Source organism: Podarcis erhardii (genome assembly GCF_964252035.2).
Source record: "Podarcis erhardii genome assembly, chromosome: 12".
NCBI classification, from domain to species: Eukaryota; Metazoa; Chordata; class Lepidosauria; order Squamata; family Lacertidae; genus Podarcis; species Podarcis erhardii.
The window spans coordinates 43288653-43303757 of NC_138513.1; the positions used below are offsets into that span (position 1 = coordinate 43288653).

The 15105-nt window shown below is 41.7% G+C and overlaps 1 long non-coding RNA gene across 1 annotated transcript; it reads right to left on the reverse strand.

Annotated features, from left to right (window-relative positions):
- Nucleotides 1-1802: 1802 nt before the first annotated feature.
- On the reverse strand, nucleotides 1803-14314 carry LOC309326291. The gene is made up of 3 exons (XR_014150269.1): nucleotides 12460-14314; nucleotides 10288-10400; nucleotides 1803-2791 (listed from the first exon to the last, which is right to left on the reverse strand). It is a non-coding gene; the product is annotated as an uncharacterized lncRNA (long non-coding RNA).
- Nucleotides 14315-15105: the final 791 nt, after the last annotated feature.

Below are 15105 nucleotides of genomic sequence, written 5' to 3' on the forward strand. Positions count from 1 at the left end.
CTTGCTCCTGTCTCCGGCTGAGCTCATTTTCCTCCGCAGGGACCCGCGGACTTAGTCCGACGAGCTGGGTGGCAGAGCAGCCTCGCACCCAGATTTTGCCATAACACTGGTCATAGCATAATTCTCTCTATTTCTAAAGTTCAAAGGTATGTGCTGATTGGTATGTGGCCAACACATAAGAGGAAGGTATCAGTAGGGTTGGGGGAATGTGAAGATTTGCAGAAGCAATTTTTTTTTAATCGGAAAACCAAACCAAACTTAATAGGAAAACCAAACTCAACCCTAGACAGTAGGGAAACCCCCCAAGAGCCATTGGTAAGTTGTGAGTTGGAAAAGAGAAGCAATGGGAAGGGAGCGCTGGTGGAAAATGACTGGCACAAAGAGGGCATGGCTGTGGCAACCTGTGTCACTTCAAAATGCCACCCCCTCGGCTGGCAGGAGAGGCTAGCTGAGGGAGAAGGCAAGGAGCAGCGAGCGAGGAGGAGGGTTAAAGGTGGACAGTTCTATAAAATGATGTTGGAATGAAACGAAGCGGTCTTAGCAATAAGGCTAAAAGGAATATGTAAAAAGGGATGGATATTAGATGAAAATTCAAAATAATAATATGTGAAGACAAAGAATTAAGAGAAAATAGAGAGGGTATGGATTTGCTGAATTAAATATTTGAATTGGAATACAAAAAAGGGAGGTGTGAGGAAGTCATGAAAATAAGTAAATGAACTGTAAGATATAGAAAGAGGGATTTGTTTTTAATTGTTTTTGTTTTCCTTAGTGTTTGTATTTTTTGTGTTTTCTTTTTACCATTTTTGTAACTTTTTTCTTGTGGAAACTTTAATAAATATTACTTTAAAAAAAATTAATAAAGGTGGACAGTTCTAACTTTTGCCTTTTTGTTGTTGTTCTTTGGTCCGTTTCGCTTACCCTTCCGCCTGTCCCTCCATAACGGAGGAAATGATCTCATTATCTGGACAGATCCTTTCCTGGCTCAGCTGAGAAGCTATTTTAAAATTCCCTGGGACTGAAGTGAGAGCTGCCCATAGAAATCCATGGGGAGAGCCAAGGTTTTGATGCAGCTGGCACTGGGCAACAGCATGTCAACGCCCCCACATCCCCCAAAAAATCCCAAAAGGGAGCAGCGAAGAAAATAACTTCTACTTTTCCCAACTCTGCCAACTCATTCTGCTATGCTAAAACATTCCAAAGCATTCGCAGTTCATTGTGTCCTTACCGCAGGTTTGAAGGGGCTGTGGCTGGGAGAGGACCACATTGATCACCATATGTCAGACTTGTAATGCTGTGCAAAGGTATTGGACTTCTATTGTGGGCTTGTGGGTAGAGTGAAGCTCAGAAAGTCATTTGCAACAGTCTTGCAATATATGCATTGCCTTCATCCCCATGTTTCAGTATGGGCCAAGAGGAGAATACGACAACCCTTTGGTGTAAAGGTAAAGGTAAAGGTACCCCTGCCCGTACGGGCCAGTCTTGACAGACTCTAGGGTTGTGCGCTCATCTCACTCTAGAGGCCGGGAGCCGGCACTGTCCGAAGACACTTCCGGGTCATGTGGCCAGCGTGACAAGCTGCATCTGGCGAGCCAGCGCAGCACACGGAACGCCGTTTACCTTCCCGCGGTCCCTATTGATCTACTTGCACCCGGGGGTGCTTTCGAACTGCTAGGTTGGCAGGCGCTGGGACCGAGCGACGGGAGCGCACCCCGCCGCGGGGATTCGAACCGCCGACCTTTCGATCAGCAAGTCCTAGGCGCTGAGGCTTTTACCCACAGCACCACCCGCATCCCACCCTTTGGTGTAGCTCACTGTAATACCTATTAAAGTGGACCAGGGGTGCGTGCACTGCAAAAGTAGGCTATGGGAGACTCATGATGCAGCCCAATGTTACTAGCGCTGGTGAGAGGTCAAGCTGAGACTGGATCGCATTCCCAGTTAAAAACCAGACTCAGGTAACCCATACGTGGAAGGGACACATTTAGAAATCCCCACTTCTATTTGTTCATTTAGCCCATGGTAATATTTAGCATTTCAAGCAGTGCTTCAGAAGAGTTAGGCTTCACCATCCTTATCTTCTTGTAAATCCCGCCTGAAAAAGTAGGATTACCGCCATCATCCTGTGCATTGGTAGCTGAGCAGATACATGGCAGAGGCAAGATTCGGATCGGGAATTTCTGAAACATTGCTTTGTTTCTGAACCACAGGTGCCACAGTAAAGCTGATGGTGCAATGTTTTTTTTAAAAAATAAAAATCTTTATGGTGCCAGCCTAGAGGGCTCTTTGTTATTCCACTTTGTCTCCTCTGCTTTACAAAACGATTTCTTGATCTCCTCTATGTTACAAAGTTACTTGGGCAGGGCAAAGCGCTGCCTAAAGAGTACTGCTAGTTCAAGGGCTGTTCAGAATCAAAGGTAGTAGAGGCAGCACAGCTGCAAAAAGCTTTCCTTCACCCCCACATTTTCGCAGCTTCCCGCCTACTGCTCTGGCACTTGCCAGCATATTATGTTTTTTTCATTTTGAAGAAGGGGGAGACACACCAATTTTTGAATAAGAAACAATTTTTCAGTAACACCTTCCCAGATGGCAATTAAAAGCATGGAGTCAACATCAAGGGATGGGACGGAGGCCTCGCTGCTTCCCCTCCAGACCTTGACGCTCTCGAGAACAGCTGTGGATTTGTGTGATTAAGCAACAGGAACTTTCAAAAGCCAAATGTGAGTTTGCTGAAGGAGGTCGCATCCTCGCTGATTAAGGATGGTGCTGTGACATCAGGAGGAGCAGAGACCTTGAGGAATAATTGCACAAACAAGAAAAAAAACCCGTGGGATGGGTATTTGGCTGCATACACAGCATACTTTTAAAGCCTATTTAAACACGCATAACTTCCCCCAAAGAATTCTGGGTGCTGTTGCCTGTTAGCAGTGCTGGGAATTGTAACTCTGTGAGGGGTAAGGGACAGTTCCCAGGATTCTCATGCACTTCTCCCCCCCCCCCCCAGTTTGTGAACTTTATTTTAAGGATGTATACAAATTTGTCAGCATTTAGTGCAAGTTTCTCCTATTATACCATTCCCAGAGTTCCCTGGCTGTGAAACTATTCCAAGGGAAACAGGGGTATCCAAACAACTCTCAGCATCCTTAACTAACTGCAGTCTCCAGGAATCTTTGGAGGAAGCCATGACTGTTTAAAGTAGTATGTGTATTTAAATGCAAATTTCTGTACTTATTTTATTTTAAAGCACAGATTAGTAACACAAATGGACTCATGACTGATCTGTTAGAATTCCTGCTCCATGACTGCAGTCATGGGATTGTTGTCTATCACATGACGGTGTATGTTTTGACTCCACAGAGTGGGAAGTGACAGAGACAGGATGTTTGTGTTACTGTGTTTTGTGAAGTGGGACTATTGTCCTTTGTTCCTTTTCTCTTTGCTGTCTGATGCTAGAGAGAGAGGGAGCCATGTTGCAGTGCTCCGTGTGTGTTTATATGTAAAGTAGATTAGCCAAAATGCTGAGTTGCTGAGGTCTGTCACGCAAATTGTACAAACTCTGCAGATCCCTAAGTGTGCCAGTGTCTGTTGGCATCAGTCGCTGTGATGTTCATGCTGAAGAAAGCTTATGAAGCTCCCAAACGATCGACCAGGAGGGAGGGAACATGCCACCTTATACCGTAAACCAACTGACCGACAAACATATCTACATGCCTCTAGCTACCATCCCAAACATACCAAACAGTCCATTGTATATAGCCAGGCACTACGTTACAGCCGCATCTGCTCCAATTCTACAGACAGAGACTCTCACCTAAGAGATCTACAGCAAACCTTTTTAGAACTAAAATACCCAGCAGATGAAGTTAGACAACAGATCAACAGAGCCAGACTGATACCCAGAGAGAACTTGCTGCAAGACAGACCCAAAAAAGAAAATAACAGAACACCTCTAGTCATCACATACAGCTCCCAAGTTAAAACAGTACAACGCATCATCAGAGATCTACAACCTCTCCTGGACAATGACAGTTCTCTTTCTCAAGCTCTGGGAGGAAGACCTTTCATTGCCTACAGACAGCCACCCAATCTTAAACAACTCCTAACCCACAATAATACTATAACCAGACTTAACACGGACACTGGCACCAGAGCCTGCAATAAACCCAGATGCCAACTTTGCTGCCACATACACCCGGACAACACCATTACTGGCCCCAACAACATCACACATACCATCTCGGGACTATTTAATTGCTCATCGTCTAACATTGTGCATGCCATCAAATGCCAACAGTGTCCTTCAGCTCTCTATATTGGACAAACAGGCCAAACCTTGCGCCAAAGAATAAACGGACATAAATCCGACATCAGGAACCACAAGACAGAGAAACCAGTAGGAGAACACTTCAATCTCCCAGGACATTCTATACAAGATCTCAAAGTAGCTGTTCTATTACAAAGGAATTTCAGAAATAGACTGGAAAGAGAAGCTGCTGAATTGCAGCTTATCACCAAACTTAAAACCATGGAGAGACCTGGTCTGAACAGAGACATTGGATTCTTATCTCATTATACATGACAAAGCCATTTTTCACCTTCTCACTCCTTGCTTTTTCCTGTAAGACCTATTGCAGTCGTTAAGAGTCGTCAACAGGCTCATCACAGCTATCTGCCAATCACCCATTCCCACCACCCTTCTGAGTAATACCCCTCCCCACCTTCTCACTATATAGAAAGGTCTGGTGACTTCTGTTTCAGTGTATCTGAAGAAGTGTGCATGCACACGAAAGCTCATACCTAGAACTAACTTAGTTGGTCTTTAAGGTGCTACTGGAAGGAATTTTTTTATTTTGTTTTGACTATGGCAGACCAACACGGCTACCTATCTGCAACTTCCTCTGCTGAGATTCTTAAGAGGGGGAAGCAGCTCTGGTCCTGCTCTGGGCTGACTTTGGCCTCTCCCAGTGTTAGCATGTGGCCCCCAAGAGATGACCAATGGGAGGGGAGCTGGGCCACTCCTTTAGTAGAGAGTATGTCCCACTGAGCTTAGAAGGGCTTCATGGGATTTCACTGTGCATTCAATATTATTTTAAAAACTGTAAATAATATTGCAAATTTTAACAAAACAAATTCCTTCCAGTAGCACCTTAAAGACCAACTAAGTCAGTTCTTGGTATGAGCTTTCGTGTGCCTGCACACTTCTTCTTCTTTTTTTTTATAATAAATTTTTATTGAAGTTTTTCCATAAAAAAACAATAAACCAATCCATTTATATATCACATATTTCACCTTGTTTGGACCTCCCTCAACTTCTCTGACAATCTTTCGTAGTTCAAATCCTCTCCTCACATTCCTTCTTTAGATATTGCCATTAAATATTATATTTCTATCCTTGCTTGCCTTTTGGCAATACTCCTATTTTCACAAAGCTTCTTTGAAACACGCTAGCGTTGTGCTATCCTCACATATGTTTTTCAAATACTCTGTAAATTTCCCCCAGTCCTCAATAAATTTCTGGTCTTTTTGGTATCTAATTTTCCCTGTTAATTTGTCTAACTCTGCGTAGTCTGTTAGTTTTGACCTCCATTCCTCCAAAGTCGGAACCTCTTCTTGTTTCCACCTCTGGGCCAACAATATCCTTGCTGCGACGGTAGCATATTGAAACAGTTTACAGTCTCTCCTACTTATATCCGTTCTTGTTATTCCCAGCAGGAAGAGTTCTGGTTTCTTAACAAAGCTATATTTTAGCATTTTCTTTAGTTCATTGTGTATCATCTCCCAGAACCCCCTTACTTTTTTACAATCCCACCACATGTGCATAAATGTACCTTCCTTCTCCTTACACCTCCAACATTTATTACAGGTTTTGTACATCTTTGCTAATTTTGCAGGTGTCATATACCACCTGTAAACCATCTTCATTACGTTTTCTTTTAATGTAACACATGCCGTAAATTTCAAGTTTTCATTCCATATTTTCTGCCAATCACCAAGGTCTATGTTGTATCCTAAATCTTTGGCCCATTGAATCATAACTACTTTCACCTCCTCATCTATTGTGTGCCATTCTAACAAAATTTTATACATTTTAGAAATTGTTTTGGAGTCGTTATTCACTATCTCTATTTGGTATCTCGAATCTTTTTCTTTATACCCCTTTTCTTTCACATCCTTTTTAAACATTTCATTTATTTGATGGTAATGCAGCCAATCAAAGACGTATTCTTTAACTTGTTCGTATGGTTTTAATCTCCACTTTCCTCCTTCTTTCTCCACCAAATCTCCATAGGTAATCCAATCACTTCTCATATTTTCTTTTTTGACCCCCATGACCTCTAACGGGGATAGCCAATGTGGCACCCCCCCTTCCAATATATTTTTGTATCTGTCCCAAACTTCCCATAGCGATTTCCGGAAGATGTGGTTTTCAAAGGTTTTATATCCCTTCTTCTTTTCTTTCCAAAGATACGCGTGCCACCCGAATCTGTTGTCGAATCCTTCCAGGTCTAGGAGTTTTGTATTTTTAAGTTTAATCCATTCTTTTAGCCAGCAAAGACACGATGCCTCGTAGTATAGCTTCAGATCTGGCAGGGCAAAGCCTCCCCTTTCTTTTGCATCTGTTAGTAATTTATATTTAATTCTCGGCTTTTTGCCCTGCCATATGTATCTAGAAATCGTCCTTTGCCATTCCTTAAAAATCGCCACTCCTTTTAATATTGGTAACATCTGGAATAAAAACAGCATCTTTGGTAGCACTAACATCTTAATCATTGAGATTCTACTCCAGAAGGATAGTTTTAATCTATTCCATACTTCCAGATCCTTCTTAATTCCATTCCACACCGGGATATAGTTGTTTTGGAACAGATCAATATTTTTTGGGGTTAGCCATATTCCCAGATATTTGACCTTTTTGACAATTTCAATACCAATTTGTTGCTGCAGTGCCTCCATTGTTGCTTTTTCCATGTTTTTAACTATAATTTTAGTTTTTTTCCTGTTTATTATGAAACCTGCCACCTCTCCAAATGTTTCAATTTCCTTCAGTATCTCAGCTGCCGTCTCCAGCGGATCTTCTATCATCAAGACTAAGTCGTCAGCAAAGGCTTTGACTTTATATTGATTTTGGCCTACTGACACCCCCTTTATACTTTCTTTTTTCCTTATTGAGTCCAATAACACCTCCAGGACCAGAATGAATAGTAGTGGTGACAATGGGCATCCCTGTCTGGTACCCTTAGAAATCTTTATTTCTTCTGTTATTACATTATTCACTATCAGCTTCGCTTTTTGCTCCGTATATATTGCTTTAATTCCATTGAAGAAGTGACTTCCCATTTCTCTTTGTTCAATATTTTTCAACATGAAATCCCATGCGACATTGTCGAATGCTTTTTCAGCGTCCACGAACATCAGCATTGCTTGTTTCTCGTTTCTTGCAGACAGATATTCTAAAATATTTATTACATTTCTCACATTATCTCTCATCTGTCTGCTTGGGAGGAAACCCGCTTGGTCGTCATGGATAATTCCTTGTAAAACCTTTTTTAATCTTTCTGCTATAATTCCTGTGAAAATTTTGTAGTCCGTATTTAATAGTGAGATTGGTCTATAATTCTTTACTTGGGTTAAGTCCGCATCTTCTTTTGGAATAAAGGTTATAAGTGCTTCCTTCCATGTCTCTGGAATTTCTTTCTCCTTTAATATGTTGTTCATTACTTCTTTCAGTGGTATCAACAGGGATATTCCCAATTCTTTGTAATATCTTGCTGTAAAGCCGTCTGGTCCTGGGGCCTTTCCATTTTTCAGTTTTTTTATCGTCACTCTTATTTCCTCTATGTCTATCGGGGTGTTCAGCCTTTCTTGTGCTTCTGTCGGGATCTTTCGCACCTCTTTCTCTTTTAAATATCTTTCTATTTTCCTCATATTATTCTTTTCTTTCTTTTTATATAATTGTCTGTAATATTCCAAGAATCCTTTCCTAATATCTTTGGGGTTATTTATCTCCGTTCCTCCCACTTCAATTTTATTTATTGTATTTTGCTCCTTCCTTTTCTTAGTCTGCCAGGCAAGCCATTTTCCTGACTTGTTTGCGAATTCGAAATTCTTTTGTCTCAGTTTTTTTATATTCCATTCCACCTCCTTGTTTATCATCATTGCAAATTGAGTTTGTAAAACCTTGATACTTTGCTTAATTCTTTCATTGTTTGGTTTCCTGATTAGTTTTTGTTCGTTTTCCATAATTTGTTTTAAAATTTCTTTCTTTTCTTTCTCTCGATTTTTCTTCTTGATCGAATTCTGCTGTATAAAAAAGCCTCTCATCACCGCCTTGCTTGCGTCCCACACGGTGTTCATCCTCGTTCCTTTATTGCAATTGTCTTCAAAATATTCTTTCAATTTCTTCTGTGCGTCTTGCACAATTTTCCGATCATCCAATAAATAATCATTCAGTTTCCATCTGAAAGTTCTTTCTTCAAATCCTTTGATTTCTAGTTTGATGGGACTATGATCTGAGATAACTCTCGGTTGAATTTCTACTTGGAGGATTCTTGGCGTTAATTCATTTGATATCCAAATTTGATCGATTCTAGACATTGACTGGTTTGGTTCCGAATAAAAAGTAAACTGTTTCTCCATTGGGTGTCGTAGCCTCCAGATATCTATTAAATTGCAGTTTTTGACCATTTCAAAAAAAGTTTTAGGTAATTTTCCTTCTTTTGATCCATTATTTCTCAATCTATCCATCTCTGCTGATACCACTCCGTTCATATCTCCCATCACAATTATCTTCTGGTCTGCGTATTCCAACAGTTTTTCTTCCAAATTCTTGTAAAAATCAGTCTTATTTCCGTTAGGTGCGTAGATCCCGACAATCACTATTTTCTCGCCTTGCCAATTAATTTGGATTGCAATAACTCTTCCTTCCTCATCTTTAAAAATTTGTTGGGCTTCGATTTTACTCCTTACATACAATATCACTCCCCTCTTCTTCTCCTTGTCTGATGATATAAATTCGTTTCCAAGTCTCTTGTTGATCAGGATTTTCCTGTGTCTCTTTGCTACATGCGTCTCCTGCAAACAAATTATGTCTAAATTTTTCTTCTTTAAAAGTTGTTCCACCTTGTTGCGTTTCTTTTTTTCGTTCAGTCCATTCACATTCCAATTCCATATGTTTAAAGCCATATTTTTCAGATTAAATTAATTTGAATAATATATTTTCCTAAATTTTATAATCTTTCCTCCTCTTCTTCCTCCTCTTCCTCTTCCTGCCCTTCCTCATCCCTTTGTTCTCCATTCTTCACCTTCGCAGCGGTACCTCCAGTTGCTCCTTTCATTTCTTCTTCTTCTTCTGCCGTCAATTCTCTGTACTTTCTTTGGAACTTGCCTATCTCCGCTGGACTGTTCAGCCGGTGTCTTTTATTCTTGTAGGTAAAGGAGATCCCCTCCGGGAACTCCCATCTGAATTCTATGTTGTTCTTTTTGAGAATTTGTACTAGTGGTTTGTAAGGGTCTCTCCGCTTCAGCAGTTTGATTGGGATGTCTTTAAAAATAATTATGTAAAAACCGTCTATAGACAATCTTTTTTCCCTATTTTTTTGGAGAACCAAATTTCTCATATCTCTATCCTTAAATGTTATCAAGCAGTCTCCAGGATATTTCTTCGCTTTGGTCGTTCTTACCTTCATCCTGAAGGCATTTTGAATGGAGTTTGCCAGACCACTCAGATACACTTGAGTGTATCTGAAGAAGTGTGCATGCACACGAAAGCTCATACCAAGAACTGACTTAGTTGGTCTTTAAGGTGCTACTGGAAGGAATTTGTTTTGTTTTGACTATGGCTGACCAATACGGCTACCTATCTGTAATTGCAAATTTTGGTTGAGATTTCCTTTTGGGAGTCCTCACTAAGCCCAAGATTTTACATCCATAAGATGGAATTTCTGCAAATAAAAAGGGACTGTTAATATGCTCAGACCTGCCTCTTTGCCCAAGCCAGGTAGGCTAAGTTTCAATTTGTTTATGTGAAACTTGGACCAAAGAGTTCCATAGAAATTAAATAGCTGGAGAAGTAGCCTGAATGGGAGCAAGTATCTCCCCTACCCCTGGTTGGAGGTGATTTACGATGCTATGATGCTGGTTGTAGGGTAAAATCTCAGTTCACGTATGGCAAGACGGAGGTTAAGACAGGAGTGCCTGGCGTACTCTGGTCCATGGGGTCATGAAGAGTCAGACACGACTAAACGACTAAACAACAACACAACAACAAAAGCAGTGTGTGAATACTACAAAATTCCCCCATCCAGTGGATGCAATTGTGCAGGGATTCTTCTTGTGCAGTAGATGTCAGCGTACAAAGAGTTCCACGAAGGTCGAAAGTTTCAAAACCATAGTTGCATTGGCTGTAATAGATAGATAGTTAAATAAAAGCTGTATTGAAGAAGTGAAGTTGTTTTATTAACGCTATTGCTTGATGTTACCTTAGAGGAGGTTTTTATTCTCAACATCATCTTATGCCAGAACATGTTACCTTTGAAACCAACCTTTCTTCCCGAACGCAACCTATGTTTTAGCAGAGGAAAGTTAACAGTCCGTTATGCCCTTCCCAGATGACAATAAGTGCAGAGCAGGTTTCCTTTCATAGCAGTCATAAATCAGCTCTAGAAAGTTCTAGAAGTGTGGGCTGTCAAGCCGCTGAAGGTTGATGGCCGCTTGCTGACTCATAGCAAAACACTGAAATGACTTCCTCAGAGTGGGGTTTTTAATAATGATATGTCAACATCTGCCTCCCTGGACGGTGATTTGATTTGGGCCCTGACCTTGTAGTTTTGGTACTTACTGGATAATATTAGTGAGCCAGCTGAGTTGACACCCTGGTTATTACAGTTATTTCTCAACAAGAACTTCTTCAATAAAAAGAAGTTCAGAACAACAGCCATATAAACTTGCTCTGGCTAGATATGAAAGCATCCAAGCTTGGTTTAATTACATTTGGCATGTCTTCAAAACAGTGGATTGCCATGACTTAGTGAGCTTTAAAAAATAAAAATCAGCTAATTTAACATTTTCCCCATCACGCTGTGTGAAGAAAAGGAAGAACTGAAGAACAAAGCAACTTCAAGAATTTCTTACTTTGTCTCTTGAAAAGGGGTGCTTCTTATTAAGTGCTGCCTGAGATGTCTGCTGAGATTTGCATGATGGCAAGGTGTGTAGATAAGAACACAAGAATAGCCCTGTTTGATCAGAGCAAAGGCTTATTTTGTCCAGCTTCCTCTTTCTCACAGTGGCCAGGCAGATGCCTAAAGTAAGACCACAAAGCAGGACACAAGAGCCACAGTCTACTCCAGGGGTCCCGAAACCAAGGGCCGCGGGCTGGATAAGGCCCGAGGGACTCATTTATCCAGCCCACGGTGACCCCTGCCGCCCGCTCTTACCGGCGCTGCACTGCTCAGCTTCCGAGTCGGTTTTGTAGATAGATGGAAAAAAATGATATTTGGAGATATTTAATGAATAGGAAAATTAGTCAATGTCTTAATAAGGAAAGACACTGAAAAATGATTATATGTAATCATGATTTGATTCAGGCTGATCTGAAGAACTAAGTGATTTTGATTAGTTCAGGATGGTGACATTGGGTTGCAACTATTAAGATTACTACAACCCTTTGATAGGTGAACAGAAATCACATGTGTAATCTGGAAGTGTATACAAAGCATTTCTTTGGATGTGGGTCTTTACAGCCTCCTCATTTTTGAGGCTGTCTCTATGAACATTTGTATTTCAATAAAGGCCTGTCTTTTCACTTGGAGCCTGCATCCTTTTACAGTGGCACCTTGGGTTAAGTACTTAATTCGTTCCGGAGGTCCGTTCTTAACCTGAAGCACCACTTTAGCTAATGGGGCCTCCTGCTGCCGCTGCGCCACCGGAGCACGATTTCTGTTCTCATCCTGAAGCAAAGTTCTTAACCTGAAGCACTATTTCTGGGTTAGCAGAGTCTGTAACCTGAAGCGTATGTAACCTGAAGCGTATGTAACCCGAGGTACCACTGTATTTTGGGTTTCTGGGAGAGATACCTGCAGTCGAGGAAGCCCTTTTTAAATTTCTCCAGCACACACACCTCTATCCAGGTAGGCAGAAGGTACTATCACAGTTCAGCCAAGCAAAGGCACTCAAAGAGAATAGGAGAAAAGCTGGGGGGCAAACTCTGTTCCGAGGAGGTGGCTGGCCTGGGGAAAATCCCAAGGACCAGGTAAAGGAAGATTTCTCCAGCAGCAGCAGCAACATGAAGAAGCAGATTTCTATGTAAATCTTCATTTCATTCATGAACAACTCAAACAAACCACATAAATATAATCTATTTACAAAGTGGGTTTTTCTCCCCTTAGAGATCTGCTTGGCAAGTATCAAATCAAATAAATAAGAAATCTGACTGCACAGACATGCAGTCATAAGTATACTTACCAGTAAGCAAATACCTTTGCACTTGATAGGACTAACATCTGAATAAGCGTATTTGGAATTCGCAAAAAAAATGTTAAAATGAAATTGCATAGTCAGAAACGGCACCAAGGGGGCTTTACGGAGAGCAGACTCTGGCATCATCAAAGCACACAACTCTTCACGCACACTGCAGAAAGGCAGATGTAGCTCACTCTTCAGTGCAGCTCTGCCTGATTTTCTTATATAAAAAACACATCACGATGCACTGCAAAATAAGTTGGAAGCTGCGCCATCACATTCTGATAAATCATTACATTCCACCTCGCAGAGCCCTTTGTATCCCTTGCCTTCGTCACAGGAGAATGGTGAGATTTAGTTTTATCCGGCATAAATCTAAAAATATGCTGCTCTTCTATGTGAGATGGAGAGAGGGTATCACTACCATACCCACGAGTTTGGCCATCATCTGATTTTAATGAAAGTGGGAGATTAAAGATGAATGTTGAAGATTAACTATAATAAGATGCTTTCTTTGGAGTGATCTAATATAATTCTGAGTGAATTAGGAAGCAGATTATTGACCTGTCTGCTACAGCATTGACAAGTCACAAGCTTATTATGGTTGTTCCATCAAGTAAAAGAACAGTTTATTAAGACAATTTATCCTGGTTCTTGCTCTGTCTGCAAATTGCAGTATTCAGGCCACTGAACTCAAACCGCAATGCTTTCTGTGGATGTGGAAAACTCAACTCCACAGACAATTTCATGCAAAACATTTTGCTCTCGATGTAGCCACTGATTCAAATGTTGGAATTTTACTGTCTTTTCATGGCAGGGCTGGGTGGGCGAAGTATGCATGTTGCAGTCAGGACAGAAATAATGCAAGACCCTTAGCCTGTGACATGGTTTTAGCCCATTTACCGTTCAATTAATGTAATCCTGATGTCAGGGACTGGGCAGAGGAGGAAAGGTGGAGACACCCGGACCCACCCGGACCCTTCCAGGGAGGAGGAAGGGGAAGACAGTAAAATTTGTAACAGGGGTTTGCGGGAGGTCACAGCACAGAGGCAGATGAGGGGGGAAGTTGGGAAATCATGGGAGAGCCAGAGCAACACCTGGCTGGCACGTTGTCATTTGAAAGCATTCCAGACCCTCCATCTCGCAGAACCCGGCAAGCCTTAAAAGTAGGAGAGCAAAGAGCTCAAAGACAGAGGGCACGTAGCAGCACCCATAGAGGAGATGAATGAGGAAGTGGGAGAGACGGGGAGTGGAGATTCACTCAGGACAATGCCATTATCCAAGAGGCAGAGTTCTGTAACCTCTCTCTGTAAAGATTGAAATAAAAAAGGACAGTAAGAAACTTTTCCTTGTCTTTATGCATTCCTGGGCGACAAGCCGGGAGCCGCTGACAGCATCCTGACACCTAAACATGTCTCCTCACACATAACTGGACATAGGCGTGCAACCAAATAAGCAGGTATAGAATTTGTAAAAACCACCCTGTGATCCTCAGATGAAGGGTGGTACAGACATTAATAATATAATAGTTTTGAGCAGAAGGTTTTTTAATTGATTGAGCACTTGTTGCTGCCCTAATAAATGGATGAGGTGGAGAATGGGAAGTGCTGCAAGCCTCACTGTATAACTATACTTCATTTTGAAGATACACAATTGTGTGTGAAGAAGAATTCTTTCAGGGCATTGGAGTCCTGAGCAGCCATACCTGAGTTCAGTCCCTGACACCTTGAGGTCCATGGGCAAAGCCTGTACTCTGCTGAACAGGCAAAAGCAGAGGGGCAGGATCATCATACTACACGAGACCCACTCAATCTAGAATCATCATAAAGGTAAAGGTAAAAGTACCCCTGACCATTAGGTCCAGTCATGGAAAACTCTGGGGTTGTGCACTCATCTCACTCTATAGGCCGAGGGAGCTGGCATTTGTCCATAGACAGCTTCTGGGTCACGTGGCCAGCATGACTAAGCCGCTTCTGGCAAACCAGAGCAGCGCATGGAAATGCTATTTATCTTCCCACCGGAGCGGTACCTATTTATCTACTTGCACTTTGGTGTGCTTTTGAACTGCTAGGTGGGCAGGAACTGGGACCGAACAATGGGAGCCCACCCCGTAGCGGGGATTCGAGCTGCTGACCTTCTGATCGGCAAGCCCTAGGCTCAGGGGTCATCATATGACCTGCCAATTGCAGGGGCTGAAGTGACACATCCCATCCCTGAGGGCTGAAGACACATGGCCTTTAGATGAAGAGATCCACTTCTCTGACCTGACCTTTGACACCCAACTTGCGTGTTTTCTGGACCCACCCTATTCCTGCACCTGTAATCTGTTTTAATTCTAAATTTTTAAATTGTTTTAACCCACCCTAGGACCTGCTGGGGAAGGGTGAGTCATAAATATAAATTCTTCACTTTATGTTGAAATTGCAGCTAAGACTGCCACCCTTCTTTGGAAATTAAACCAATGTCCAGATTTTAACATTCAAAAACTTTGCTTGCAGAAACTTAAATTTATGGACGAATTAAAACATATTTACAGTCACACGCTTCTCCATGCATGGGCTTACTGTCACTTCTTCTAACTTCCAAACAACTGTATTTTCCTCCCTTTCCAGAGCTCAACACTCAGCCTTCTGTATCTCATATGAGAAT